This window comes from Dipodomys spectabilis, unplaced genomic scaffold (assembly GCF_019054845.1).
Source record: "Dipodomys spectabilis isolate Male_0828 unplaced genomic scaffold, ASM1905484v1 ptg000157l, whole genome shotgun sequence".
In the NCBI taxonomy this organism is placed as follows: domain Eukaryota; kingdom Metazoa; phylum Chordata; class Mammalia; order Rodentia; family Heteromyidae; genus Dipodomys; species Dipodomys spectabilis.
Window position 1 is genome coordinate 22,710,210 of NW_024870834.1, and position 27,091 is coordinate 22,737,300.

The 27,091-nt window shown below is 42.2% G+C and overlaps 1 long non-coding RNA gene and 1 pseudogene across 1 annotated transcript; one reads left to right on the forward strand and one right to left on the reverse strand.

Annotated features, from left to right (window-relative positions):
* Positions 1 to 4,154: 4,154 nt before the first annotated feature.
* LOC122118826 lies at positions 4,155 to 26,616 on the reverse strand. Its single transcript, XR_006149441.1, has 3 exons — positions 26,550 to 26,616; positions 22,019 to 22,077; positions 4,155 to 4,211 (listed from the first exon to the last, which is right to left on the reverse strand). It is a non-coding gene; the product is annotated as an uncharacterized LOC122118826 (long non-coding RNA).
* Positions 19,617 to 20,444, forward strand: LOC122118825 (annotated as a pseudogene).
* Positions 26,617 to 27,091: the final 475 nt, after the last annotated feature.

Sequence of the window (27,091 nt, forward strand, 5' to 3'; positions counted from 1 at the left end):
AATTGCATACAGGCTCTAAATCCCTACAAAAAATAAAAACCTGTAGGGAGGATCAGCTCAGTGTTAAGTACTGAGAGCTTTGTCTGCTTTGTCTTCTTGAGCTGTCTCATAGCAACCCTTTGAAGAGGGTGTTATAAACCCCAGGTCCCCTGTGTGCCAACGCAGGCACACAGGCTTGGCCCATTGCCCGAAAGAAACACACTTAGCCAGAGTCAGTGATGGAGTCTTTGAGCCTGGGGTGTGGTGCATGCATTCCTGTCCTCTTCCCTTGGGTTTTCTTTCAGTTCACACGAAATCTGAATTTTAGAGGTATCTGAAAACCTATTCCCTCACCCCACAAAGAAGTAGCTTATTTATCTCTAAAGAAAATATAAGAGCAAGTCAGCCTATTCTAAGAGTTCTGTATGGTGATTTCACTTAATTGCTAGATTTGGAAAAGTTTAAATTCCATCTTAGTTTGAAGTACTTTATGAATTACTTACAAACCCTCTCAGGTAAAAGGCAGAAGGAATCATGGCCACTTCATATGTTGCTCTTTTGAATGTTTTCTACTTAGCACCTTAGTTTCTAAGTTGAATAAGTTCTTTGCTCCAACCAGTTCTCTATAAGAGGACTTTTAACACAGCACCATTGGTTCAGACAGGCCTCAGCTGAATGTTTAAATAGATTAGCTTCCTGTCTATTCACTAGACTATATCTTCATCACTTTTATATTGCCCCATGTTATCTTTAGGGATCACATTTTTCCACATTTTCCACGATAATATTTAAATATTGGTCAAAAGCCAAGTTGCCAATATGTATACCTTTGCCCCACATTCCCTTCTTTGTTTTCCATCTCTTCATCCTCAGGAACCTGGCTTACTCTATGATTGGCCATTATAATCAAACCAGAAATGAAGGACTCTGGACATGTTAAAAATGGAGAAGGAGCAGGGAAGAATGGAGCAGAGAGAGAAGCAGGCAGGGGAGTTTAAGTAGCTTTACCCATGGGACCCATCTAGCAATTAGCAGAACTGGGAGTTGAACCTGAATCAGTAAGGCTCCAAGACACTAAGTGTTTCCATTACATCACACTACTCACCACAAAAGCAGAAAACTCTCATGCAATGAAAGTATTGGGCAACAATGTGAGCAGACTCTGTGTGGATAAATATATTTACAAGTATGACCTTAGAAAAAGGGGCAGACCAAGGGAAGGCCATATGAATGGCAAATGTTTACTCATATGTGGGACCACCGTACGATGATTTGAAGGAGATAGAACATCTGAAAAGATGGCCTTCAAATGAACTATGGTCTCACAGAAGGTAAACTTTATTCATTGCAGGCAAGGAACCTAGAAACTGAAGGCATACACTCACGCTGGACAACCAAGGAACGTTTAAGGGGCTAGTCTACCTATAAAGATGTTGGTGCGTTTTAGGGAATTGGAAAAGAATACTTCAGTGTCCTGGGCTAGCAACAGCAGCATAACCCCAATGCGGGACAAGGAGAAGGGGGCAGAATGTAGCTTCATGAAGAAGGGATCTATTCCTTTCCCAGGTGATGTGACCTTCAATAGAGAAAAGTGTCCTACTCATGCTAACCTATCAGGGAGGGGCCCAGATTTATAAATACTTTAGTGTCAGTCTTTCCACTCTGCTTCCCATTAACTAAACAGAAACTGGAGGGCAAGCTTGGGTTTCAAAGACCAGCCTCCTTGGCACAGTGAGGAATGAACAAAGGCAAAGACTGAACCTGCAAGGGTGAATGGTAGTTTTGGCACACTATTAAAGAGTATTGCAGAGGTTGCAAATCACAAGAGTATTCCTGAAAATCATTGTATAGATATCTCTGCTCTGTAGTATCACTTTTTGGTATCATCTTTTTTTCCTACTAGTTTAGATTCAAATAAGAGTGGCCTGAGTTAGATATTGCAATAGACTGGCTTTCTGACTCACCCAAAGTGAAAGGCAGGTGAGTTAAGCAGACTAAATTCAATTGCACATTTCAATTGCATAAGCAATGTTTTGCTCAATTCTTTCTCAGTTATGTAAGTTTATTCCACTCACTCACATTTTTCTCCATGCCCTTTTCCATCATTTTTTAATGTCTTCCTTTCTCCATTTTTACTCTCTCCTTTCTTCCAATAATAAGGGCCACTTGGCTCAAGCCTCCACCAACAGACGCTTGGAAATAATGCATTGTGGCAGCCTTTCAAGGATTTTTTTTTTTTCTCTTTCCTCCCTCCAGAGAAAACAACAAAAGGGTAAAGATGGCTGGAGGGACTGGATTGGAACATTGTTTTGCTGGAATTTGCAGCTGTTTCTGGATTGTAGCATTCGCTGGAGGGAAACAATGTGTTTAGGGACTGAAGGAAACTCTTTGGCTCCAATGTGTCCCAAGTCATCTGAAGAGGAATGTTTTTTTTCATTGTTAGAAAGTTTGATGCTCACCAGGGATGTATTTTCCATCTCTCTATACAACGTGTATGTTTAGAGGGAGAGGCACAGAAAATTCACACAGGATGGGCGCAAAAGAAGGCAAAGGTAAAATGCTGGTGAAAGGCAAAGGCTAAAAGGGAACTGACCTTTGTTCAGAACCCAGAGCAGTCCTCTGGATTCTGGCCCAGGCAGTTCAACCCATGGAAGGTTCACCCTTTATTGCTAAGAGTCTGAGGACTAGAGTGAACCAATGAGATTTCTATTTGCCCTGGCAGGCAAAATAAAGATGGGGTGGACCTGGCTAATGAATGAACAAGAGACAAAGGGCTCTCATTCAGTGTGAAGTCTGAGTTTAAGGGCTTGAACATGGGTGGCTCTGTGTCTATATACTTGGAACTCTACACACCTTTTACATTCCTAAGTGTGTGTTCCTGGCTGTGTTTGCAGAGCACCTAGAGCTGTGGGTTTTCCTTCCAGGGCCTCTCTCTGTTGTTCTGGGTCTGTCATCGCTATGGAAGGAGTCAGTAGAACACTCCACAGTGAGACAGAGTTCCAGCTAGCAGGCAGCTCTGGGTACCGTCTCACCTACTCACTCATTCCAACTTCTCTTGGGAGACATACAATTAACTTTTTCTTTTCTTTTTCTTTGGTCATGGAGCTTGAACTCAGGGACCCTGTCCCTGAGCTTTTACTCAAGACTAGCACTCTACCACTTTGAGCCACAATACCACTTCTGGTTTTCTGGAGGTTAATTGGAGATAAGAGTCTCATAGACATTCCTGCCTGAGCTGACATCTAATCACCATCCTCAGTCTCTCTCCCTGCCCCCCCCCCCCCTCATTATTCTGGATACCCGAAGAGCCCAAGCCTCACATCTGCATATGGGTTCATCTGCATATGGGTCTATCTGCATATGGGTCTTGAGAATCACTACACAGTCAAATATTCAATTTAAGTTTGTGATTTTTTGAACCAAACGTCACAGATTACCAACATTATAGCAAAAACAAACAACTTCCTAAAGAAGACTGGAATTTGTTTGCCTGCCTGGTTTGGGTTTTGAAACTTGAGAAGTGAAAAGGAATTAGGGTAAAGAAGGAAGTTGGCAAAGAAGGGAAAATGAGCAAAGTGCCGCATGATCACTCTCTGATCTGGTTTGAATCCTTATGGCTAAGTGCTCAACAGCAAAACTTTGACACTATTGTTTAAAGAGAGATTTTGTGAGATTCTGACACCTAGAGAACTGCTTTTTTTTTTTTTTTTTTTTTTTTGATCGGTCGTGGGGATTGAACTCTGGGCTTGGGTGCTGTCCCTGCACTCTTCAGCTCAAGGTGAGTGCTCTACAGCTTGAGCCACAGCACCACTGCTGGTTTTTGAGTGGTTTATTGGAGATAAGAGTCTCACGGACTTTTCTGCCTGGGCTGGCTTTGAACTGTGATCCTCAGATCTCAGCCCCCTGAGTAGCTTGGATTACAGGCATGAGCCACCTGCGCCCCGCTTAGAGAACTGCTTTAGGAAGAATTGCTTCATGACTTTAAAAGGTCCTCAGTACTTTTGCCTGCTTGAACTTCTTTCTCCATAAAATAAAAAAAGTAAAAAATTACATTGGATGATAATATTGGTATAAAGGTGAATATACTATATTAATAGCACATATTGGCTTAGTCTGCTTTCTGGTATTATAACAAAACATTTTAGATAAACAACTTATAAGGAGAAAAGGCTTACCTTGACTTAGTTGGCTGCACCACATTGGGATGGAAACAAAATCACTCCTACCATAGCCTGGGAAAAGAAAAGAAGAAGGAGGACTGGGGTCTCAGTTTCCTCTTCAAGGCTTTACCCTGGTGTTCCAAAGACTTCCTTCTTGGCCCCACCCATTAAAGGTTCCACCACCACCCAGCAGCATCACCAAGACTTTAAACAAACACATGGGCCTTTGCAAGACATTCAATATTCAACCAATAGTATATCACAACATTCTCATTGATCCTAAAGTTCACTTTCTTTTGATTTTAAAAGAAATAACACAATTTCATGGATCTCTAATTTTTTTATAGGCCCCCATGACTAGTGGATAAGTCAGCCCAAGCCTTGTGTGGCATACAGTTAATCAGGAAGGAAACCTTTCTTCTAGATGATATTCAGACCTACTTGATAGCATCATAATTAGAAGCTTCTGGAAGATCTAGCGATACTACCATCATTATAATGGGCACTAGCACAGATAAAACTACTTAAAGTGGTTCTGAGATCAACATATATAAACAAGGGAGAGATAAAGTAGTAGAAGACATTCCGGAGGGACAATTTCATGATGAATGTAGTGACAATGAGGGTTTTTTTAATTTTGAGATAATCAAGACATTTTCCTTTTTAAAAAAGTTTTCTTTATTGAGATTAAGTGATTACATAAATTTCACAGTATTGTGGGATAGTGATACTTAGCTAAAGTTACAAACACATTTTAACCTTCACAAGGGGAATTGTCATTACCATGGTCTATGTTAACTAACATTCATTACTGCAGAGGACAAGTATCAATTTCCAAAAACCAGTACTCCACCGTCATCGTTTTATGTGGTTCTGGAAATGGAACTGAGGGCCTTATGCTTCCTAAGTACTGAGACACACCCTTAGTCCTTCCATTTCTAGTTTATTTTCACAAACAGTCTCAGCTAACTTTTCCAGGGTGGCCTTGAATCATTGTTATACTTTTAACTCTACCACCCAAGTATCCTGGATTACAGATGTATACCACCACTCTATTTCTTACTCCTCATTATTTTATTTTACTTTCAATTCAGCATTCAAATGAATTTATATTCCAGTTTTTATTGTTTTTCTCAAATTCTTTATTTGATTAAGTGATTACATAAATTTCCCAAATTTCACAGTATTGTGGGATAGTGATGCTTAGTTAAAGTCACAAACACATTCTAACTTTCATGGGGCAAATTGTCTATTGTGGTCTATAACATTTACAAGTTCTATGAGCATTGACAATACAGTTATTTCTTCCACATTGGATGGTATGTACATTTCTTTCGTTTTGCATAGCATCAGCTGTTCCCTCTTTCTCACTTGTTCCCTCCCTCTTTATTGATGTTTTATCACTAATCACATGATTAAAATGTTTCTAGCCCTGCTCACCACTCATCACTCCCAGCTTAAGTGATATTACAAAGCTCAAAGCCCCAAGCCCTTAATCATGCAATTAGTTTCCCTAGTATGAACACACTCCAGCCTGTGTCACCTTACTACTATAAACTCAAGTATGGTCCCAGGGGTGCTCACCATGAAAACAAAAACACTCCTGTCACTTAGGAAATTCTAAGGGCTTAGTTTTTCTCCCAGAAAACAAGGAGAAGACTAGAAAAAACTATTTATTGTACAATAGTGTGTGAATAAGAGATACATGCATCTAGTGCACTTAAAGGAGTATATACATAGTAGGCATTCGGTAAATGGTACAATTAGCTTATACTACAAACTATGAAGGAAAGGTCCTTGTAGAACACCTGTGCAATCCAATAAAAACATTTTTATAATATCTATGAAAACATTTAGTACAGAATTTTGATAATGAGGTTGCTTAGAAAATCTCTTTTAGCTATCTTTAGTTTTATTTCCATATAAAGTTGGCATCAGGCTCTCTTTTCTTCCTTCCTTCCTTCCTTCCTTCCTTCCTTCCTTCCTTCCTTCCTTCCTTCCTTCCTTTCTTTCTTTCTTTTCTTTGTTGGTTATGGGCCTGAACTCTGGGCCTGGGTGCTGTCCCTCAGTTCTTCAGCTCAAGGCTGGCGCTCTACCACTTGAGCCACAGCACCACTTCCAACTTTTTCTGCTTATGTGGTCCTGATGAATCGAACCAGGGCCTCATGCATACAAGGCAAACATTCTACCATTGAGCCACATTCCTAGCCCTCTCTTTTCAAAATAAGGAAGTTGTGAGAGGACCAGATGGAAAGAAGACAACTTTATTAATGATTATACTGAACTGAAGATACATTTTATTTTTAATTGTAAATTCAGAATTCAAAGAGAGTTGAAATACATATGTTCTTTGTACGATTAAAAACGTCCCAATATTACTGCTTCATTTGCTTGCTAAAGCTACTACCTGAGTGTATCATAATCCTCTTGAGAAAGCTCATGATCATGTTATTAGTATTTTGAATGCTGACCTACTCAGTGATATTAAATAGCCTGTAAATCTGTATTAAGAGAAATAGAGCCAACAGGAAGTGTGTGTGTGTGTGTGTGTGTGTGTGTGTGTGTGTGTGTGTGTGTGTAGAACTTTGTTATAAGGAATTTCCTTCCTATTCCTTATGGAGGCTTGATGAAAGTTTAATCCAAAGCAAGTTGAAGATAAAAGAGTTGCAGTTTGAGTCCAAAGGCAGTCTGCTATAGACTCAGTAAGAGCTAATATTGCAGAGGATGTTCAAATATGCTGTTCAGTTCAATATGCTAGAGAATTCCTTCTTGCCTGGGGAGAGGGGAGCAAGGAGGTCAGTCTTTGGTTCTACTCAGGCTGTCAATCACTGGATTTAGGTAAAGCCCACCATATTGTAGATAGCAACGTGCTCTTCTCAAAGTCAAATAATTTAAAAATGGAAACACCCAGAATAATGACCAAATAATCTGAGTATCATGGCCCAGCCAAGCTGAAACAAAATTAGCTATCATAAAATTGTTATCTATAATGCACTACAATGATGTGGTCTGACATAAATAGTTCTACTACATTAAAAAAATGATTAGAAGAAAGTCTTCTTGAAAAGCTGGGCGTGAAAAACCATACCTATAGTTCTAATTTCCCAGAAGGCAAAGGGTAGGAAATTCATGGTCCAAAGTCAGACTGGGTAAAGCATAAGACCATATCTGGAAAATAAATTAAGAGCAAAAGGACTTGGGGTATTGCTCAAGTGGTAAAGCACTTGCCTAATAAATGAGATCCTGAGTTTAATTCCCAGCACTGAGTAGAGAGATTGAGATAGAGAGAGGAAGGAGGGGAGGGACCAACTATGGGTGATTGTATTAAGATGGTGGAATCAGGATCATTTATTATCTTTCCTGAACTTCTGGCTTGAGGAAAGGCCTAATTCAGCAGAGTTGGGGATACTAGTAAACCTCAGTCTAAAGCAACTGGGTATAGACTAAGGAACTCAGATATTTCTTAGATAGGTAGACCCATAGGTCCCAGCCAGAGAGATTCCTCTAACAGGTAAAGAAATTAGAAATCTGAAAGCCAGGGTCCCACCTGGGATTATAATATTCATCAGCCTCAAGAAGGAAAACAAAGGGAATAAGGAGAAACATTGAGGAAATGAGAAACTGTCAACAAATGGCCTGTTACAATAGAAAAGTTTCGATTAGAAACTGGTCTACTTAACTGAAGAAATTATTCTCATTTTACTTACTGGGTTTGCTAGATACACTGACTTTTCTATTTGCTCTTTTCCTAATCTTTCACGTATACATTTCCATTGCCTTTCAGGCTCTGATGGAAAATTAGATCCATTTTGTTAAATGAGAGAGCTTTTGTGAACTCTATTAAATCAGCCTCATAAATCAGCTTCCCTATTCCTTAACTATTGATTCTGCTCAGACCTGGACTCTCTCCCACTTATCTCCGTCTGGCATGGAATTATCCATGGCTGAACAGAGTGTCCTTGATTGTAGCAAGCCTGTGTTATCGCACATCCTCCCTCCTATCTTTCCTAATCTCTCCTAGCCCTTCCTCTCCATTCCTCCCTTCCAAGGTCCTCACTTGACTGGAACATGTTTTACTCAGCACTTAGTGCTCTATTGTGCCCCCCAGACAAGACTCTGGGCCAAATCTTATCTAGGCACTTCTCTTTGGCGCCTCCGTATTTGTCTGCAAATTTGGCAACTTCTTCCAGCAAGAGGGACCTATGATGGTGTACTCTTGACCCAGGAAATTCTCACTGAAAGTGCAGCTCTGGAGGATCTGAAGGCTGGGATGTGGTGCTAAAAGAACTTTTATTTTAGGAAGGCCTCAAGGCTAAACTTGGATGTAACTATGAAGCTGGCAGAACTTACCTTCAGGCCCATCATGATCTTTCCTTCCAAGTTCACAGGGCTGTCAGTAAGATCCATCCAAATGTATATTTCATTAACTCTCAACCAATAATGAAAGGGCAAAAGACTTGAAGAGGTCATTAAAGAAGATAAAGAGTCACTGGGTGCCAGCGGCTCACTCCTGTAAATCCTAGCTACTCAGGAGGTTGAGATCTGAAGACTGTGGTTCAAAGCCAGCCAGGGACAGAAAAGTCCTCCTGAGACTCTTATGTCCAATTTACCACTAAAAAGACAACAACAAAAAACAAAAAAACAGAAGTGGAGCTGTGGCTCAAAGTGGTACTGTGCTAGCCTTGAGCAAAAAAGAGTTCAGGACAGTACCCAGGCCTTGAGTTCAAAAAGAAGATACAGAGTGAACAATTAAGTACATGAAAGAATGACCAACATCACTAGTCATTAGGAAAATGCAAACTAAACCCACAATGAGGTGCCACTACTCACAGGGTGTGTTAACCTCAGGGTGGTTAAAATGCAAAGGTATTGGTAATAACATAAAGCAACTAGAAGCCTCATTCACTGCTGGTGGGAATGTGCAGCTTGTTTGGTGAGTAATTTGAACCATTTATTTAAAAGTAAAACATACATTTCCCACTTAACTTAGGTATTTGGCTTTCTAGGTATGTACCCAGGAGAAATGAAAGTGTAGTTTCCCACAAACACTTGCACACAAATGCTCACTGCAGCTTCAAAGCTTCACACTGGAAACCACCTTGGTGGGTTTACTCAAGCTGCCATCACAAAATACCACAGTCTCTATGGCTTAAAGGGCAAAAATTTTATTTTCTTACAGTTCTAGAAGCCAGAAAGACCAAGATCAAGGGTCTGGCAGGATTTCTGCTCTGAGTTCTGTCTGCTTTCAGACAGGAGGGAGGAGATATGCATGGTCAGAGCACTTGTTAAATAACTGTTAAAGCACCGTTACTGTTAATGATAAGCCTTTATTGTAAGCACTTCTAATGTCTTTTTTTCCCCTTTACGTTGTCTAATTTATTGGGGGACTGGAATGATTTGACTTCCTGTTAGACATTTCCCGGGTGCCCTCATACCAGAAGCTGCTGCTTTGAACATCTCTCAGATACCTAGAGGAAGCTAGGCAACCACACGTTGCTGCTAAAGCACAAGCCTGGCTCCTGGAGGCACTGTCCCAGCAAACACCAACCTTTTTGCTACCTTGGTGAACTCTTGAAGACCCAGCAGATATTTCCACCAGAAGGCTCATGAGTGGTACAATAAAAACACTCGTTTATTTGTATGAAAGAGCTTCTCTGATGGTGCAGAGACCCGGCTGCACCCACTTTTATGTAAATTGGTTGTTTGGTTCACTTCAAGTCAGCTAAAATACACTCCCTGGTGCTGCCCATTGGTACTGCAACATTAGGCTTCTCTCAAATGGTCTTCTATTGCCTGGTTTTGATTTTCATCATCAGCTGAGCTGGGAAGGTCCGCACACACACAAAAAGAAGTGGCAGTGGCAGGAGCAGCCTAGGAGCTAGCACTGGCTGCTGTGACAGAGGAGCTGCACCAGTGGCCCAGTGGTGACAGTGGTGACCAGCGATGGCAGCCTCAGAGCAGCAGAGGAGCTAGTGACAGCACTGCTTCCAGCAGTGGCAGAGCACTGCCCAGTAGCAGTAACAGTGGTGGCAGTGGCCAGGATAAAATGACAGAAACAGAAGTGGCAGACACAAACAACGAGGGATGGCAGAAGTAAAGAGGAAGACAGATGTTGGAGAGCCGAGCTGAGCAAAGTCAGCAGATTATATAGAGCCATGAAGATGAGAAACTGAGCCCCAATTGGTGGGGGAGAGATATAATACCCATTACCACTGTCCAGTGCTGAACAGCATGACCTCTAAGGTCCAAGAGCTGCAACCCTGGTCATACCTCCTGTTGTTCACTGCTTTCTGCTGACACCACTCTGAGAATAACAAAAGTTGGCCAGGGATAACTGGATGAGCTTCTCATCTACCTTACCCATGATTCCTTGTTCAGTTTTTTTCACTGGTTCTGATGCTACTATATAACTGAGTCACAGTGGGAGTTAAGAACAGCAATAAAGCAAGTTGTGGTAGTGCACTCATGTAATCCCAGAATTCAGGAGGCTGAGGCAACAGGATCTTGAAGTTCAAGGCCAGCCTGGGCTACATAGTTAGACAAAACAGCAACCTAGTACCAGGTAGCTTACCTTGTTTACATTATAATTAGTTAAGGTTTGGATGCACATTAAGTTCAGTTACTTAGATTCGAAACCCCTACTCACATAAAATGAAATCTTCACGACTTTTACATCTTGACTATTAGTGGAAGCAAATATTTTAGTTTCTGTATCCAGATTCTTTGTCAAATGTTTTCTGCCCAAATAAACATTTATATAGAAGATTAAGAAAATTTTTATCTTTAAAGAAAACAGATTGTCATACGTGGAAGAAGATGTGGAATAGTGGTAAGTACTCTGGTTGTGGATCTATTATTGGAAATATTCTTTAATATTCTATTATTTGGGTTTCTAATGAGTCTTACTATGAGAGGCAACTTGTATGATATTAGGAAATATTTCCAAGGATCTGAGTTGGCTCAAAAGTGTATAGTGTCCATTAAGAACATTTATAACAAAAAAATCTGTCTCTGCCCCTACATACACTGTCTCTTTTTTTTTTTAATATTTTTTATTGTGAAAATACCGTACAGAGGGATTACAATTACATGAGCAAGGTAATGAGTACATTTCTTATCAAGCATTGTTGCCTCCTCCTTTGTTTCCCCTTCCCATCCCTTCTCATCCTTTCTAGCCCTCTGCCCCTCACTGACTCTTCTTGAGACAGCATCTTGTTAAGTGAACCAGGTTGTCCTTTAATTCTTAGGCTCAAAGATCCTCCTGCCTGTCTCCTTAACTACCATTTGCATCTTGCTTTGGAATCTGTCCTGATGATTTTTTCCTTTGGAAATAAGCATAGCTGACTTAGTAGAAGGGAGAATGGGTACAGCAGGAGCTAACAGGGGCTTTGTAGAAATAGCACACATGCTGTCCTGAAACAAGCTCCAGCCTTCAGCCAAAGGACTTGTGTAGATTTCTATAAATAAAAGACCTCATGGTAAATATAGATCCACTGCAGGGTCTTAAAATAGGAGCCACTTTGCATTGTAACTTTCCTCTCCTAGTTTTTTGCTGTACTCATTCATGAGCTTTTACCCAAAATGGATAGCAAAGACGTGTCAAGACTCAGGTTAAAAGTAACTCAGTGGGGGCTGGGAAGGTGGCTCAGTGGTAGAGCGCTTGCCTTGCATGCATGAGGCTCTGGGTTCAATTCCTCAGCACCACATAAGCAGAAAAAGCCAGAAATGGTGCTGTGGCTCAAGTGGTAGAGCACTGGCCTTGAGCTGAAGAGCTGGCCCAAAGTTCAGGCCCCACAACCAAAAAAAAAAAAAAAAAAGTAACTCAGTGGCCACTTTAGTTCTAAGGCTATTTTTCTTTTGAGATTTAAAAAAAAAAATCAAAACAACTAAGTCCTGGGATGGCAGCCCCAATCTGAGCTCCTGATTGATCTGGCTCCAAATGCCTCCTGTATTTATATCTCTGCTCAAAATACAGATTCCCCAGAAAGACATTCCAAGTGAATATTTTGGGTCTTAAATCTACTCTGCGGTCAGACTAAGGGGGTCCTGTGTTTTATGGCCTTGCTAGAAGAACAGAGGATGATAGGGTGACACAGCTCACCCAAGCTGTGTATGTGCTGGGAATGGGTTTAGTAGCTGTTACCCTAAGTGAGAGGTCATAGAAATGCCATAATGCCTAAGACTTGAGAACTTCTTAGGGACAACCACAAGTGGCCTCCATTAGAGGCCACTCAAGTGCTCCCAGGACATAACTGGATAATTTCAGCAGCTTGAGAAACAGTTGGCCAGAAGACTGACAAACAGTGGCTGACTTGTATCACAGAAGGCAGAGTCTATACTTCTCCTTTCCATATAACCTTTATGAATAACTGACCATCAGTGGTGTGTGTTGCGGTTTGATTCCTTGGTACCATATAAACAAAAATAAATAAAAAAAAATTAAAAAAAGAATACTATATCTGTCCTTACTCCTGATCAAACTAAGTATTAATCATTATTATTATTGTTACTATTAGAACAGGGAAGGGGTTAGGGGCTGAAGCCTTCCTAGTCAGAAAAATCAACTGTTTTGACTGGCAGAGACCCAGAGTCCACAGCATTCTACTCTTCGCCAAACTAGTCTTTGGGAGATCTGAGAGGCAGGACTTTTATTTTCAGCACCAACAACTGGATGGAACTCTGGTGGATAATGTTAAGGGCATGTCAGAATAACTGCTATGATCTAATTTCGTTCTTTCCTTCACACCCACCCCTACCTATAAGTGATCTGGTATCACAGCCCCAAAAGACAGCATGGAGAGAAGCAGGCGAGTGATCAAGGATGTAGGGCAGGAACTTCAAACTCTACTATAGAGCCATAATAACAAAGACAGCATGGTACTGGCACAGAAACAGACCCGAAGAGCAATGGAATAGAATAGAAGATCCAGAAATAAAACCACATACCTACTGTCAGCTGATGTTTGACAAAGGAGCCAAAGACATACAGTGGAAGAAACACAGCCTCTTCAACCACTGGTGCTGGGAAAACTGGGCAGCCACAGGCAGAAGACTAAAAGTGGACCCCAGCCTATCACCATGCACCAACAAAAACCCAAAATGGATTAAAGACCTTAACATCAAACCTGAATCTCTGAAACTACTGCAGGGCAGAGTAGGAGAGACACTTGAACTTACAGGCACAGGCAGGAACTTCCTGAACAGTCTCAGGGTCACAACAAATTGGAAAGAGACTCGACAAATGGGACTACCTTAAAATAAAAAGTTTCTGCACAGCTAAAGCTATAGCAACCAAGCTAGAAAGACAAACAACTAATTGGGAAAAAATATTTACCAGCAGTATATCAGACAATGGGTTAATATCCAGTATATACAGGGAACTCAAGAAACTAATCCCTCCCAAACCTAACAAACTAATTACTAAATGGGTAAGGGAACTAAAGAGAGACTTCTCAGAAGAAGAGATAAAAATGGCAAAGAAACACGTGAGGAAATGTTCACCATCCCTGGTTGTGAAGGAGATGCAAATAAAGACAACCCTGAGATACTACTTTACCCCAGTCAGAATGTCCCACATCCTAAAGTCAGCCAATGACAAATGCTGGAGGGGATGTGGAGAAAGAGGAACCCTATTACACTGCTGGTGGGAATGCACACTTACACAACCACTTTGGAAAGCAGTCTGTAGGGTCCTCAGAAAGCTAAATCTTGACCTCCCTTATGACCCAGTCATACCACTTCTAGGCATCTATCCTGAACAACAGGAACCAGTATACAAGGACACATGTACCCCCATGTTTATTGCAGCACTGTTCACAATAGCCAGGATATGGACACAACCCAGATGTCCCACCACAGATGAATGGATCCAAAAATTGTGGTATCTATACACAATGGAATATTATGCAGCCATTAGAAATGACAAAATAATGACATTTGCAGGGAAATGGATGGAGCTAGAAGAAATCATGTTGAGCGAGGTAAGCCAAGTACAAAGAGACAAACGGCACATGGTCTCCCTGATAACTGGATGTTAAATCCAAAATGTTAGGTGATACAACAAAATTAACAGGACTTAAGAAACAAAGGACTTCCACTCATCTGGTCAAATCACTACTAAATAACCCCCATTCTGCTTATCACATGTATGGCATATATGTGTACACCAGAGGGGAACCAGGAAGACAACACAGAACTAGAGGGAATCAGGGAAAAACACAACAGCAGGATCCATCAACTGCACTGGACATTGACCAAAATGAACTAAGCAACTCAATGGCAGCAATGGGAGGGAGGGAACAAGTAGGAAAGAGGGAACAGGTGATGCTATGCAAAACAAAAGAAATGTACATATCACCCAAGTGGAAGAAATTACTGTATTGCAAAGTTCATAGAACTCATAAATGCTATAGACCACGATAGACAATTTGTCCTATGAAAGTCAGAATGTGTTTGTGACTTTAACTAAGCTTCCCTATCCCACAATACTGTGAAATTTGGGGAATTATGTAACCACTTAATCACAATAAAAAAAATTTTTTTTGGGTCCGGTCATGGGGCCTGAACTCTGGGCCTGGGCGCTGTCCCTCAGCTCTTCAGCTCAAGGCTAGCACTCTACCACTTGAGCCACAGCGCCACTTCTGGCTTTTTTCTTTTTGCTTATGTGGTGCTGAGGAATCGAACCCAGGGCCTCTGGCATGCAAGGCAAGCGCTCTACCACTGAGCCACCTTCCCAGCCCCACAATAAAAAATTTAAAAAAAAAAAAAAAAACAAAGGATGTAGGGCAGAGAGGAAGGGGGAGGAAGAGGGCAGCAGCGGGGACCCAGCAGAAGCTCCCCAACTGCGCAATCATGCTCAGCCTGTGCCTGAACAGCTGCGGGAGGAGGGGCGGGAGGATGGGGGCCACCACGGGAGTAGACGGAGTGACAGGAGACGAGTGTGCTGACTGTGGGATATTAATAGGCACCAGAACATACATTTACAGCCAGTGGTGTGAAATAAGGGCAGAGGAGTCCCACGGAGACATGTCTAAGCACCACACAAAAGGCGCCGCAAGTGCAGAGGTAACACAAACCCCTCCACGTTCCTCGAGGGCTCGCTCTGTCCCAGGCACTGTTCTTACTGTGCAGATCACCTAATTTCATCTTGCAAACAACATTAGGATTTTTTTTTTTTTTTTGTCAGTGGTGGGGCCTGAACTCTGGGCCTGGGCGCTGTCCCTCAGCTCTTCAGTTCAAGATTAGTGCTCTACCACTTAAGCCACAGTGCCACTTCCGGCTTTTTCTGCTTATGTGGTGCTGAGGAATCGAACCCAGGGCCTCATGCATGCAAGGCAAGCGCTCTACCACTGAGCCACCTTCCCAGCCCAGGAATTTTTTTTTTTTTTTGTCGGTCGTGGGGCTTGAACTCTGGGCCTGGGCGCTGTCCCTCAGCTCTTCAGCTCAAGGCGAGCGCTCTACCACTTGAGCTACAGCGCCACTTCCGGTTTTCTGGTGGTTTATTGGAGATAGGAGTCTCACGGTCTCTCCTGCCCGGGCTGGCTTTGAACCGCGATCCTCAGATCTCAGCCTCCTGAGTAGCTAGGATTACAGGCGTGAGCCACCAGCGCCCGGCCAGGAATTGTTTTTTATTGTACTTGAAGAAACAAGTTTCACACAGAGAGGTCAAGTAGTTTAGGACACACAGCAAATCACAGCAGGACTGGGATAAACCCAGGCAATCTGTTTTCAGAGTCTGTGCTTCTCATCAGAACAGGAGCACCTCTCTGCACAGCTGTTTTCTGCACTGTAAAATGCTACATGGACGCTAATTGTTGTTAGACCCATGGTATAGCTGGTTAGGAGGGGGCATCACGTTTATGTACTAAGGGCATGTGTGTGAGTGCCTAACCCACTGTGGTGCTCTGCCACCTCTGTAATAAAATAGGAGAGTGGCAGAGCCCACAGTGGAAAGCAACCACACCTGATGCAAGTGAACACTGACAAAACCAAAAGAAGCAAAGAAGGGAAGTACGTCTGCAGCTAGCTCTCCTGATCTTCAGTAGACCACAGAGTGTAGGACACAGGGTTCCATCCAGCAGAGGACAGGAGGCAGACATCCCAAGGTTTAACCAAGTGTTTGGAGACTCATGTTTTATGTCTATGACAAGAGAGAACAGCTTTCAACCAAAGAGGCAGAGCTATAAAAGCATTGCTCTCTGCAGAAATCTGGTGAAAAACCAGATACTAAAATGGAAAGCATTTTGTCATCGGAGGCGCTGGAGTGAATGTCTTCCATGTCTGTGGGGTTATTACTGTCCCGTGTCTTTCCAGTTATGAACAACTGTTCTTGTCTGAACTCAAGCCATACATCATCCACTGCCTACCTGACATTTGCATCGAGGGGGCGATCTCCAACCTAGCACAGTAACATCAAACTTGAGATTTTCCTCACTTCTCCACAAATGGAAATCCTCGCTTTTCAGTTGCTCAGGCCAAACTTTCATGCTATCCCTGACTCCTTTCTAATCCATCAGCAAAGCTGTGGTCTGCCTTCAAAGTGTATTTTACAATCTAAGCACCTTTCATCCTACCCCACTGTCTCTTTCTTTGTTAGGTCTGTTCTCATTTCCTAACAGCATTATAAAGAGCCCATCTCCAGCCCTCCTTTCTCAGTCCACTGTGAACCCAGGAGCCCCAGGAGCTCGTTAGTCCGCCTGACCACACCACTCCCTCGTCTAAAGTTCTCCAATGGCCTAGCTCCCTAAAAGTAGCAGTCAAAGGCCTCCTGGGACGTGAAACGGCCACGCCTGGACTGGACTCTCCCATTACCTCTCAGGGATCCTACTCCCTTTGAGTCCTTATTCTGGCTCTCTTTCCAGGAGCATTTCCCTGCTCCAGGGCCTTTGTACTATTGTGCAAAACTTGGCTGAATGTTCTCCCCACGTATCTGTTTACTCAGTTTTTCCTTTCTTGATTCAAAGGTCACCTTGTCAAGGAGGCCTTCCCTGGCCAGTATGAAATGTATCCCTTCTGAGGTTCCCACCCCTCCAACCCTGGCTCTTTTCTTTCTTTGCATTTACCTCTCTCTAAAATTATATTATGTATTATTGCATATCCTGTTGTTCTGTCTCCACTCACGAAACATGAGCTTTATGTGGGCTGTGCTGCCTTGTTTGTTCACTACTGTAATTCTCAATGCTTTCACACCCATAGTAACCATATATGTAAATATTTGGTGACTAAATGGATGAGTAAAATATAATGGGCCTCAAAATTTGCTATGGAAACATTAGCAAGTAATTGACCCCAATCTAGGTCTTTTTTTTTGGAGGGGAGGGGTGTGCATGTGAAATTATATGTCTAACTCTAAGTACTCCCCCAACCCATACCTTTGCCTTATCTGAAAGGCTGGGTTAACGCGAAAAGCTGGGTACAGTTGTGGTAAGAAAAGTTCTGGTGTTCTTTTTTCGCAGCCTCCCTTTTGTTTATTTATTTTAGATAACAAATACAAATTGTACGTATGGTACAACATGTTTTTGACCTTTTGGTTCAAGCTCTGACAGTCCATTTGTTTAAGCCTTTGTTTCCACGCTAACAAATTGATAGGGCTCCACTCACTGAAGGCTAAGGGGAATAATAAAATACCGAAACAAGGACAGAGGAAGACCCATTGCAACAATGATACTCACAAGACACTATGTTGGAAATTAACTTTACAACTTTGGGGGGAAGGAAGGGAAGAGGTGGGGAGGGAAGGGAAGGTAGTAAAAAAACAAAGGAGGGGTAACAATGCCTGACAAGAAATGGACTCATTACCTTACTCATGTAACTGTAACATCTCTGTACAGCATCCTTACAATAAAATAAAATATTATATATACATATAGATAGATATATAGAATATGTATCTATATATAAACAAAAAAACCCCTCTGAGAGGCGATATATTCTTCATGACCACACGGTGGCGCAATCACCTCCCACTGTCTCTTAAGATTAGGTTGTGCCAAGTCCATTATGAAACTGTAGCAGCTACTGTAAAATAGGTTGGCCCGCCACTATGAGATGCTTGTTCAGATTTTTATTAGTTCATTAAATAGAAAATGACGAGAACAAAATCCTTAAATTGATATTACTTCAGATAACAAGGCATAAATCTCAGAACCAGAACAAGGAGTTGAACTTTGAGCTAAGGCTTTCTGACCAACGTGATTTAAAGACCAGATTTGGAAAAGCTGAGGAATCTAAGGAAGCCTATGCCAGTATTAGGTGAATGACGCTTGGTTAAATCAGATCATGCATCTGTCTACAGGCAACAAAAAACAGGAGGCACTAGGAGAGGAAACGGATGAAGTGTTTGGGTTCCAGGATGATTTTGTTTTTCTTAGAAGACTGCTTGAGTCTCTGGTATTTTTTTTTTTTTTGCCAGTCCTGGGACTTGAACTTGGGGCTTAGGCACTGTCCCTGAGCTGCTTTTGCTCAAGGCTAGCACTCTACCACTTGAGCCACAGTGCCACTACTAGCTTTTTCTGTTTATGTGGTACTGAGGAATCAAATTCAGGGCTTCATGCATGCTAGGCAAGCACTCTATCACTAAGCCACATTCCCAGCTCTCTGATAAAGTAAAAAAAAAATGATTGTGGATAGCAAGCAACACCCAGTAAGCCTGCAATTTATAGTGGATTTTATCCTTATGTCAATTATTGGGTGTCATCTTTGATTCAGGTTTTGTTTTTCTTTCCTCTAGCATCTCTTTAGCTAACAATGATTATTAATTAATAAAAAAAAAAACCAAAGATTTTGTATTCTTATTTCATTTACAGGAATACTCCATGGAAAATAAAGAAAAGTAAATGAAAGCAAGAAAAATCAGCTATAGAGCTCAGAAATTTGAGATCTGGACATCACACACTCAGACACAATTGTGATGCATTCTATATACAGGCTCTTTCTACTACTGTTTCATTCATTATACCATAAACATAATTCTATATCATTAAAGTATTTCCTAATTATCATTAATTACATGCTGTTTGTTTGTGGTAGCCACTCTTTTACTTTTGTTACATTGCAAATCAAAATTACATATTTATGGTGTACAAAATGTTTTGATATATATGCCTCTATATAACAATCTATATATATTTTGTATCATGTACTTTTCTGCATGCTGAACAGCTAAAATTTATTGTTAAAAATTAAAGCATAAGCCAGGTGCTGGTGGATCATATTTGTATTCCTAGCTACTCAGGAGGCTGAGATCTGAGGATAGTGGTTTGAAGCCAGCCCCAGCAGGAAACACTGTGAGATTCATATCTCTAATAAACTACTCAAAAAAAGCCAGAAGTGGCGCTGTGGCTCAAGTGGTAGAGAGCAGCCTTGAGCAAAAGAAGCCCAAGAACAGCACCAAGGCCCAGAGTTCAAGCCCAAGGGCCAGCAAAAAATAAAAAGCAAAAAATAAAGCATAATTTGGTGCTGCATCCCAAACCCACCACCATGGCTGCCTACACGCTGGTGTTGATCTAGGCGAGAGCCCCTGGAACCTAGAGAATGGCTTTAGCACATGTTGAACCCTGTGGGCCAAGTGGAGGCAAAGAGTGGCAGGCCGGCTCTACGAGATAGATTCTGGCTATGATTTTGACATCTGCTTCACTTCAGTGCAGAAATAAAGACTTAGGACCCACTGGACAGTACTGGACACCACTGACCAGATGTACTTGTCAGTCGTGAGGACTTGGCGCCTCCATGAGCGGCACTGCGGGCCTGACTGGCCTCAACAAAACAGAAACTGCTGCTAAGCATGGTGAGGCCCAGATGAAGATCTGGAGGTGCTCCTAGGATGTCCCTCCTCCAATGGAGCCTGACCATCCCTTCTGTAGCAACATCAGTGAAGATCGCAGGTAAGATCTCACTGAAGGTCAGCTGCCCTCCTGTGAGAGCCTGAAAGATAACTATTGCCAGAGCACTGCCCTTCTGGAATGAAGAAATTGTCCCCCAGATCAAAGAGGAGAAAAAGGGTCTGATTGTAGTCCACGGTGGCAGCCTCCTGGGCATCATGGAATTGAACCTGCCAACCTGTATTCCCATCATCGGTGAACTGAACAAGAACCTAAAGCCCATAAAGCCCATGCAGTTCCTGGGGGATGAAGAGACCGTGCATAAAGCCACGGAGGCTGTGGCTGCCCAGGGCAAGGCCAAGAAGTGAAGGCGAGCAGGCCGACTGCCACCCCATGGAACACCTTCCCTACCCACTCATTGCTCTGCACCTCACACTGACCACATCTATACATCTTAAGTTGTAAGTATCTGCAGATGGGGACAAGCGGCTCCCATTTGCATTCTTAACATTATCTCTTACACTTACTACCTTCATAGAATCTAGTCAGAATGGCACCTTTGGGGTGCAGGTTTTCAGCCTGAGCCCAGGGAAGGCTCCTCTTAAACTCAGGAGGGTTGAGAGACAGGAGTTCCAGTTTTTCCTAGCGCTTTGTTTACTAAGGACCTGCTTGAGTAGGGGTTAGGGAGGAACCAAGCCATGGCATGACCAATGAGAAGCCAGAATTCACTGTGAGCCAGCACCCAGTCCTAAGCTCTGATCCTCAGGTTCTGGTTGAGGAGGCTGGAGTCATTCCAGTGGAAGGTGAAAGTGCCCTCCATGGTGATTTCAAAAGAGCTATTTCCTCTGACTCCAGAGTTGCTGGCTCCAGATGGTTGCTATCAATCCTGAACTACATTTTTGTATTACATTCACATTTACAAAAAAAAGGAAATTATACATATTTATATATACATTATTGATATATATATATATATATACTGATATATACACATGTATTATGTATTACTGAACAAAAACCCTTCTAGAGTTTCTAGTGGCAGTTGAAATAGTGCCACATGTAGTCATCCCAAGATGAGCCATTCCTCACACCAATGTGGAAAAGCTCCTTGGCCTATGGGAACAGGAGTGCTTCCTGTTTGGACTTAAAATCCTCCTACCTTGTTCTGTGGCAGTGTATCTGGTTTTCCAGTTGCTTAGTTCTGCCACATGGACCCTATGCTCATTTTTAGCATAACTACTAAATCTTTCTTCCAGATCAGTGTGATTAAAGGAGTGATGTGAAAAGAAATGAAAACATAAAAGACATCATTTTTACGTTCACTATGTTACACAGTAGCTCTCTTGTCAATATTCCTCTTTTGTAGTTGAAATGTTGTGTGCTTTGGCCAACATCTCCCTAATTTCTCCATCCCCCAGACTCCTTCCATTTTACTGTTTTCCAGCATCGGCTTTCTTAGATTTCCCCAAAAAAGTGGAATTTTATAGAATTTTTATTTCTGCATCCAACATACTTTCTTAATGTGAAAATCAGTACTTGTAATGGTAGGAAAGACTAAATAGGCCAGGACAAAGCAAATAATCAACTCTAATCCCATCATCGAGATTGAAATATTTGTTGTTCACATTTTAATATCTTTATTTCAATAACATTTCTGCATTTTTTCTCTTACTATATCAATCATTTAAAAATAACAGAAGATTGGTTTCTACTTTTGTTTCTCACTTGTGTGGTTATTTTTCTGGTCATTACATGTTCTTTATCTCTTCTTTTGATTGTATCTATTTGGCACCCCTTGACAGTAAGTCTTACATGAAGGCCTTGAAGAGCTAGCACAGTCACAGTGGCGTAATTTCACAGAGAGCTGTCCCAGAGGCTCAATATGCCACCAGCCTGCATGAAGCAGACATTCACTCCTTGATTTAAGGCTCTGATCCTAACAAATGCAGCTCTCCAGAGAGTTGACATTCAAAACAACCCTCTTCCTTAGTCTGTTTTCCTTCTAAACTAAGGTTTTCCTAGGAGATAGGAGGGAGAGGGAAAATAGGAGAGATTCCTTACCATTCTGGTGTTCTAAAGCAGCAACCATTCTCAGAAGGCAGGAATAAAAATACTGTCAACTGTAAGAAGAACATGTATAAATAACTGAGCACTTATATGTTAGCTACTGCCAGGGGACCTCTTACTTCATCTAACCTTACAACCCTATTTTATACATCCTCAGTAAAAGCTCAGAGAGGTGAAGTGCCTCATCCATTGTATATTCTCCTAAACCATTTGCTTAAAATCACACTTGATACAAAATGGAGCATATGAATTAGTGTCTAAGAGTCATTTACTTGAGAATTAGAGCATAAGAAACAAGAGGAGCATGCTGACCACCTCCTCCTGCTCCTCCTCCTCCTCCTTCTTCTTCTTCTTTTCCTTAAAGAAAGGTTGATGTTTGTACCAAAGTACTGATTTAACATGATTCCCAAAAGGACCAATGGAAGAGTAACACTCATCACTCATTCATATCAAATGATAACTAGGTGCTAGAGTCTATGTTAGGCACAAAATACACATATATCATGGGTAAGCTAGAAATAAGTATTATTATTCTAATTTCCAGATGAGGATTGAAGGCACTGGAGAAGAGAAGTATCATTCAGTATCCAAATTTAACTTTGAATCCAAGAATTTAAATTCAGAATCCAAAGCAAAAAATGGGTCATTTCTGTAATTAATTATCTATTTTGCCAGTCCTGGGGTTTGAACTCTGAGCCTGAGCGCTGTCCCTGGGCTTCTTTGTGCTTAAGCCACAGCACCACTTAGTTTTTTTGAGTAGCTTATTAGAAATAAGAGTCTCATGGAGTTCCCTGCTTGGGCTGGCTTCAAACCATGATCCTCAGATCTCAGCCTCCTGAATAGCCAGGATTACAGGTGTGAGCCACCGGTACCCAGCTTCTTCTATTTTTTATTTTTTTAGAAAAACCTTAGGCTTAGCTTCTTGCCAAGAGATCTTTGCAGTTTTCTAAGGTACATGTTTCTGAGGAAAATGTATAGAGAAAAGACAGAGATAGACATGTTGAATATCTGCTGGGTGATAAGAAGCATGCTTTTGGATGTCTTATTTAATCCTGTATACATCCATGAAAAAGAAGATTCTATTATTATACCTATGCCAAGATGAGGAAACTGGGGTTCAAAAAAGGATAAGGCTACCTCTCTCTCTCTTTTTCTTAAAGGATAGAGTGAGGATATATCATGATTTTTAACCCAAGTCTAGTGCCAACCTGAATTTCTGATTGTCATAATTTTCTCTTGCTTTGTGCTAATCTTTCCAGTGTGGTAGGGGGGAAAATGTTCCTTTTGGGGTGACATTTGTCAGCTTCTCACTCAGGAACCTAACAGTAGTAAAATTTGGTAATTCCACCTAGATTTCAAAGTCTCAAAATCTTGTTTAGTCCCTTTTTTGCTCTGTCGTCTTCCCTGGTTAGATTTTTTGTTGTTGCTGTTTTTTGAAACAGGGTCTTGCTATTGTAGCTCAGGCTGGCCTCAAACTGGTGATTCTCTTGCCTCAGACTCCCTCTAGCTAGAATTTCTACCAATGCCTATTATATTAGTTTCAACACCTATGACTTCTACTGTCCATCAATTAAATTAATTAATATCCTTCAATGCCGAACTTTGACCTCTCCAAATCTATTCTAGAGGCATTACTTAGTCACTGTGCAGCCCTGCTCAAAACCTTCCTTCTATGGGCTGCATAAAACCCAGACTTTCTAGGCTGGTATCCAAGTCAGCCATTCAAGTGTGACTACTTCCTGAGAGTCAATTAGGTGACAGGAATTCTCTAGGTGCTGGGAAAACTGCTGAGAACCAGATAAACCAGTTCCTGCCTTTATGGCAAACACACTTGGCATTAAATAATTACAAATAATCAATTAAATAATTACAATGATGAGTCAAATAATTACAAGCTCCTCTACAACTTGTTTGCAATCCATCTTTTCTGAGTTCTTTCTCATCCTTTGATTCCATCCACATGGACTCACTTTCCTACCATTTCCCATATCTATGGTTGTACCTATTCCTTCCTTCCTTTCCTGAACCCTAGCTCTTTCCTGCTCTTCCCCACACCCCTCTAGGAATTTCTTTCCTGAAGCCTTGTCGGGCAACTGTGTTCTAAAGGCTCTTTCCTCACATGAATTCCTAGCACTTATCCATTCAACAAATATTTACTGAATGACTTGCTGAAATGTTTAATGAATGAATCTTCATGAGATCTTAAATACCTGTTGTGGTACTAAAGACTTAAATAACACAGGGAGTTAGTTGCCTATTTCTAAGGGATCAAGGATTATTTTCCTCCTCTCTTCTCTCAAAACTACATAAACCATAAAAAATTATAGACAAGCAAAATGACAATAAAGATAATCCAACTGCTCATAATCCTACTAGTTGAATAGACCCAACAGACATTTCTTCTGATATTTTATTTATCTGTGTCTATACCTAATTTGTAAAACTCCTGTCTCTCCTAAAGGTAAATTTTATGAAGAAAATCAATTATCATCTGAATACCGGTAGCTCATGCCTGTAATCCTAGCTATTTGGAGAGCTAAGATTTGAGGATCACAGTTCAAAATCATAGCAAAGTCTGTGAAACAGTCAGAAATGGAGCTGTTGTTCAAGTGGTAGTTATTGTTCAAATGCCAGTCTTGAGTGGAAAAAATTAAGAAACAGCATCCAGGTCCTGAGTTTAAGCCTCAGTACTGGCACAGAAAAAAAGAAAATCTTTAAGATCATAAATTCTCTTCTGTGTTTCTAATACTTTTGTCTTAAAAAAAAAAGTCAGAGGGCTGGGAAGGTGGCTGAGTGGTAGAGTGCTTGCCTTGCATGCATGAGGCCATGGGTTTGATTCCTCAGCACCACATAAGCAGAAAACCTGGAAGTGGTGCTGTGGCTCAAGTGGTAAAGCGCTAGCCTTGAGCTGAATTGCTGAGGGACAGCGCCAAGGCCCAGAGTTCAGGCCCCATGACCAACAAAAATAAATAAATAAATAAGAAATCAGAGAACTTAGACTCATCTGTATCTTCTCCAGTTCATCAATCCTATCTACAGTAAGAACTGAATATTAGTTGAGGGCATTTACTTCAGGGATTTTCTCAAGAACTACTCTGGATACTCGTTTGAAGAATACTACTTACCTCTCATTTTTAAGACCTTCAATGTGTAGTGTGCTGGATTTATAATACAGCCATATTCACCAGCAAAGCACAGAATGTCGGGATGTCCAGTCATGCCCTTCACTTTTTCCTCAAGCACTTTCCCAGGGTCATGCAATTGATTGCTGATTTTTTTTCAAAATGTTTTCTAATAATAAGCCCCAAACTAAAATTAAACAATAGTCAGAAGTGGCATGATGGTACATGCCTATAATCACAGCACTCAGGAGCCAAAGGCAGGACGATTTCAAGTTCAAAGCTACTCTGGACTACATAGTAAGACCCTGTCTCAAAAACAAACCAACCTATCTGCCTCAGTAAAATAGTAACTCTTGCTTAAGTTATTTGTGTCTGTTCGAGCTTCGGAAGGGGAAAAAATTTGGAAGACATTAGGCTAGATCCTTAAGTATCGGCTCATTTTTAATATCAGAATATATATATATATATATATATATATATATATATATATATATATATTCTGCAGCACACATCGCTCCGGTAGAAACAGGGGCCACCGGTCTAGTCTTAAGGTTTGAAGAAAAAAACAAACAGCAGTCTGAGCTAGGCACCGGTGGCTCATGCCTGTAATCCTAGCTACTAAGGAGGCTGAGATTTGAGGATCCTGGTTTGAAGCCAGTCTGGGCAGAAAAGTCCCGATGAGACTCCTACCTCCAATTAACTAGTCAAAAAACCGGAAGTGGAACTGTGGCTCAAAGTGGTAGTGAGCTAGCCTTGAGCACAGAGCTCAGGGTCAGTACCCAGACCCTGAGTTCAAGCCCCACCACTGAAAAAAATAAATAAAAACAGAGTCTCTATATAAAGAATTGTAGAAGGCCAGGCCTTGCTGGAGTAAAGGCTCCAGCTTGCATACCTATATATCTACACAGCCACACACAGACAGACAGACACACACACGTTTTTCTTGATCTGATCTCTATAGGCGTCACCACCAGTGGAGGTGCAATTAAAACCAGGCAAGAGAAACTCCAAGTGGAGTCGAAAAGAAGATTCTCATCAGAGTCCACAGCTTTCTTAACCTCAGCTTGAAGCCCACACAGATGGTCTGTGACCTTTCTTTTCTGGTCTTCTAAGGCCACAGTGGTGTTGAACTCTTGACTCGGAAAGGGAGAGCTGCAGGCAAGTCTTTATGAAGGCCAGAAGCGCAAAGCACTTCCCAACGGGACAGAAGTGCTTCACTGAGGGCGAGAGGGGGCATCCAAACTGGTCCGAGGGTTGGACTAAGAGGCAGATGCGAAAGGTGCAGAGTCAATTGAAAAGAGACTTTTTTGGGGGGGTGCACCCCTGCTCATTCCTGTGTCCCCTTCTGCAGGCCCCTCGGGGTGAAAACACCGTGCACCCCAGAAGAGCTCCAACCCACCTACCGCAAACAAAAGGAGCGACCGCCCCACCAGCCTTTTCCTCTGAATGAACGCCCGCCGTCACCCTTCAGGACCCACCCTTCGCTGCGGACGTGCCCAATGAGGCCCGGCCTTCCTCACGGCGGGAGGTGTCTAACTCTCCCCGGAAACGGACAGGTGCGGCGGACCAATGGTTGGAGTCACGGCGGACCAATAGCGAGAGCGCTGGGTCGACCTGGGGTTCGAGAATAGGAGGAGAACCCTCCAAAAGGGTGGGACAAGGGGCGGTGCGACTGTAACGCAGAGGGGTGAGGGAACCTGCGAGGCCCTCCCAACCGCGGTGGTGGGGGGGGGAGGGGGGGAGGGGAGGAGGAGAAACCCGGGCGGTCACCGCAGCCAATGGGAGGACGACCTGATGCCGGGGACGGGGCCCAGGCCTCTAGCCCCGCCCCTCAGGTCTGCAGGGCTGGGGCGGAGCCAGGCCTGCGTCAGGTGGTCCCGGGCGTGCGGGAGGCGCAGGGGGCGGGGCCCGCGCGGCGCGGGGCGGATTGGGGAGCGGCAGCCAG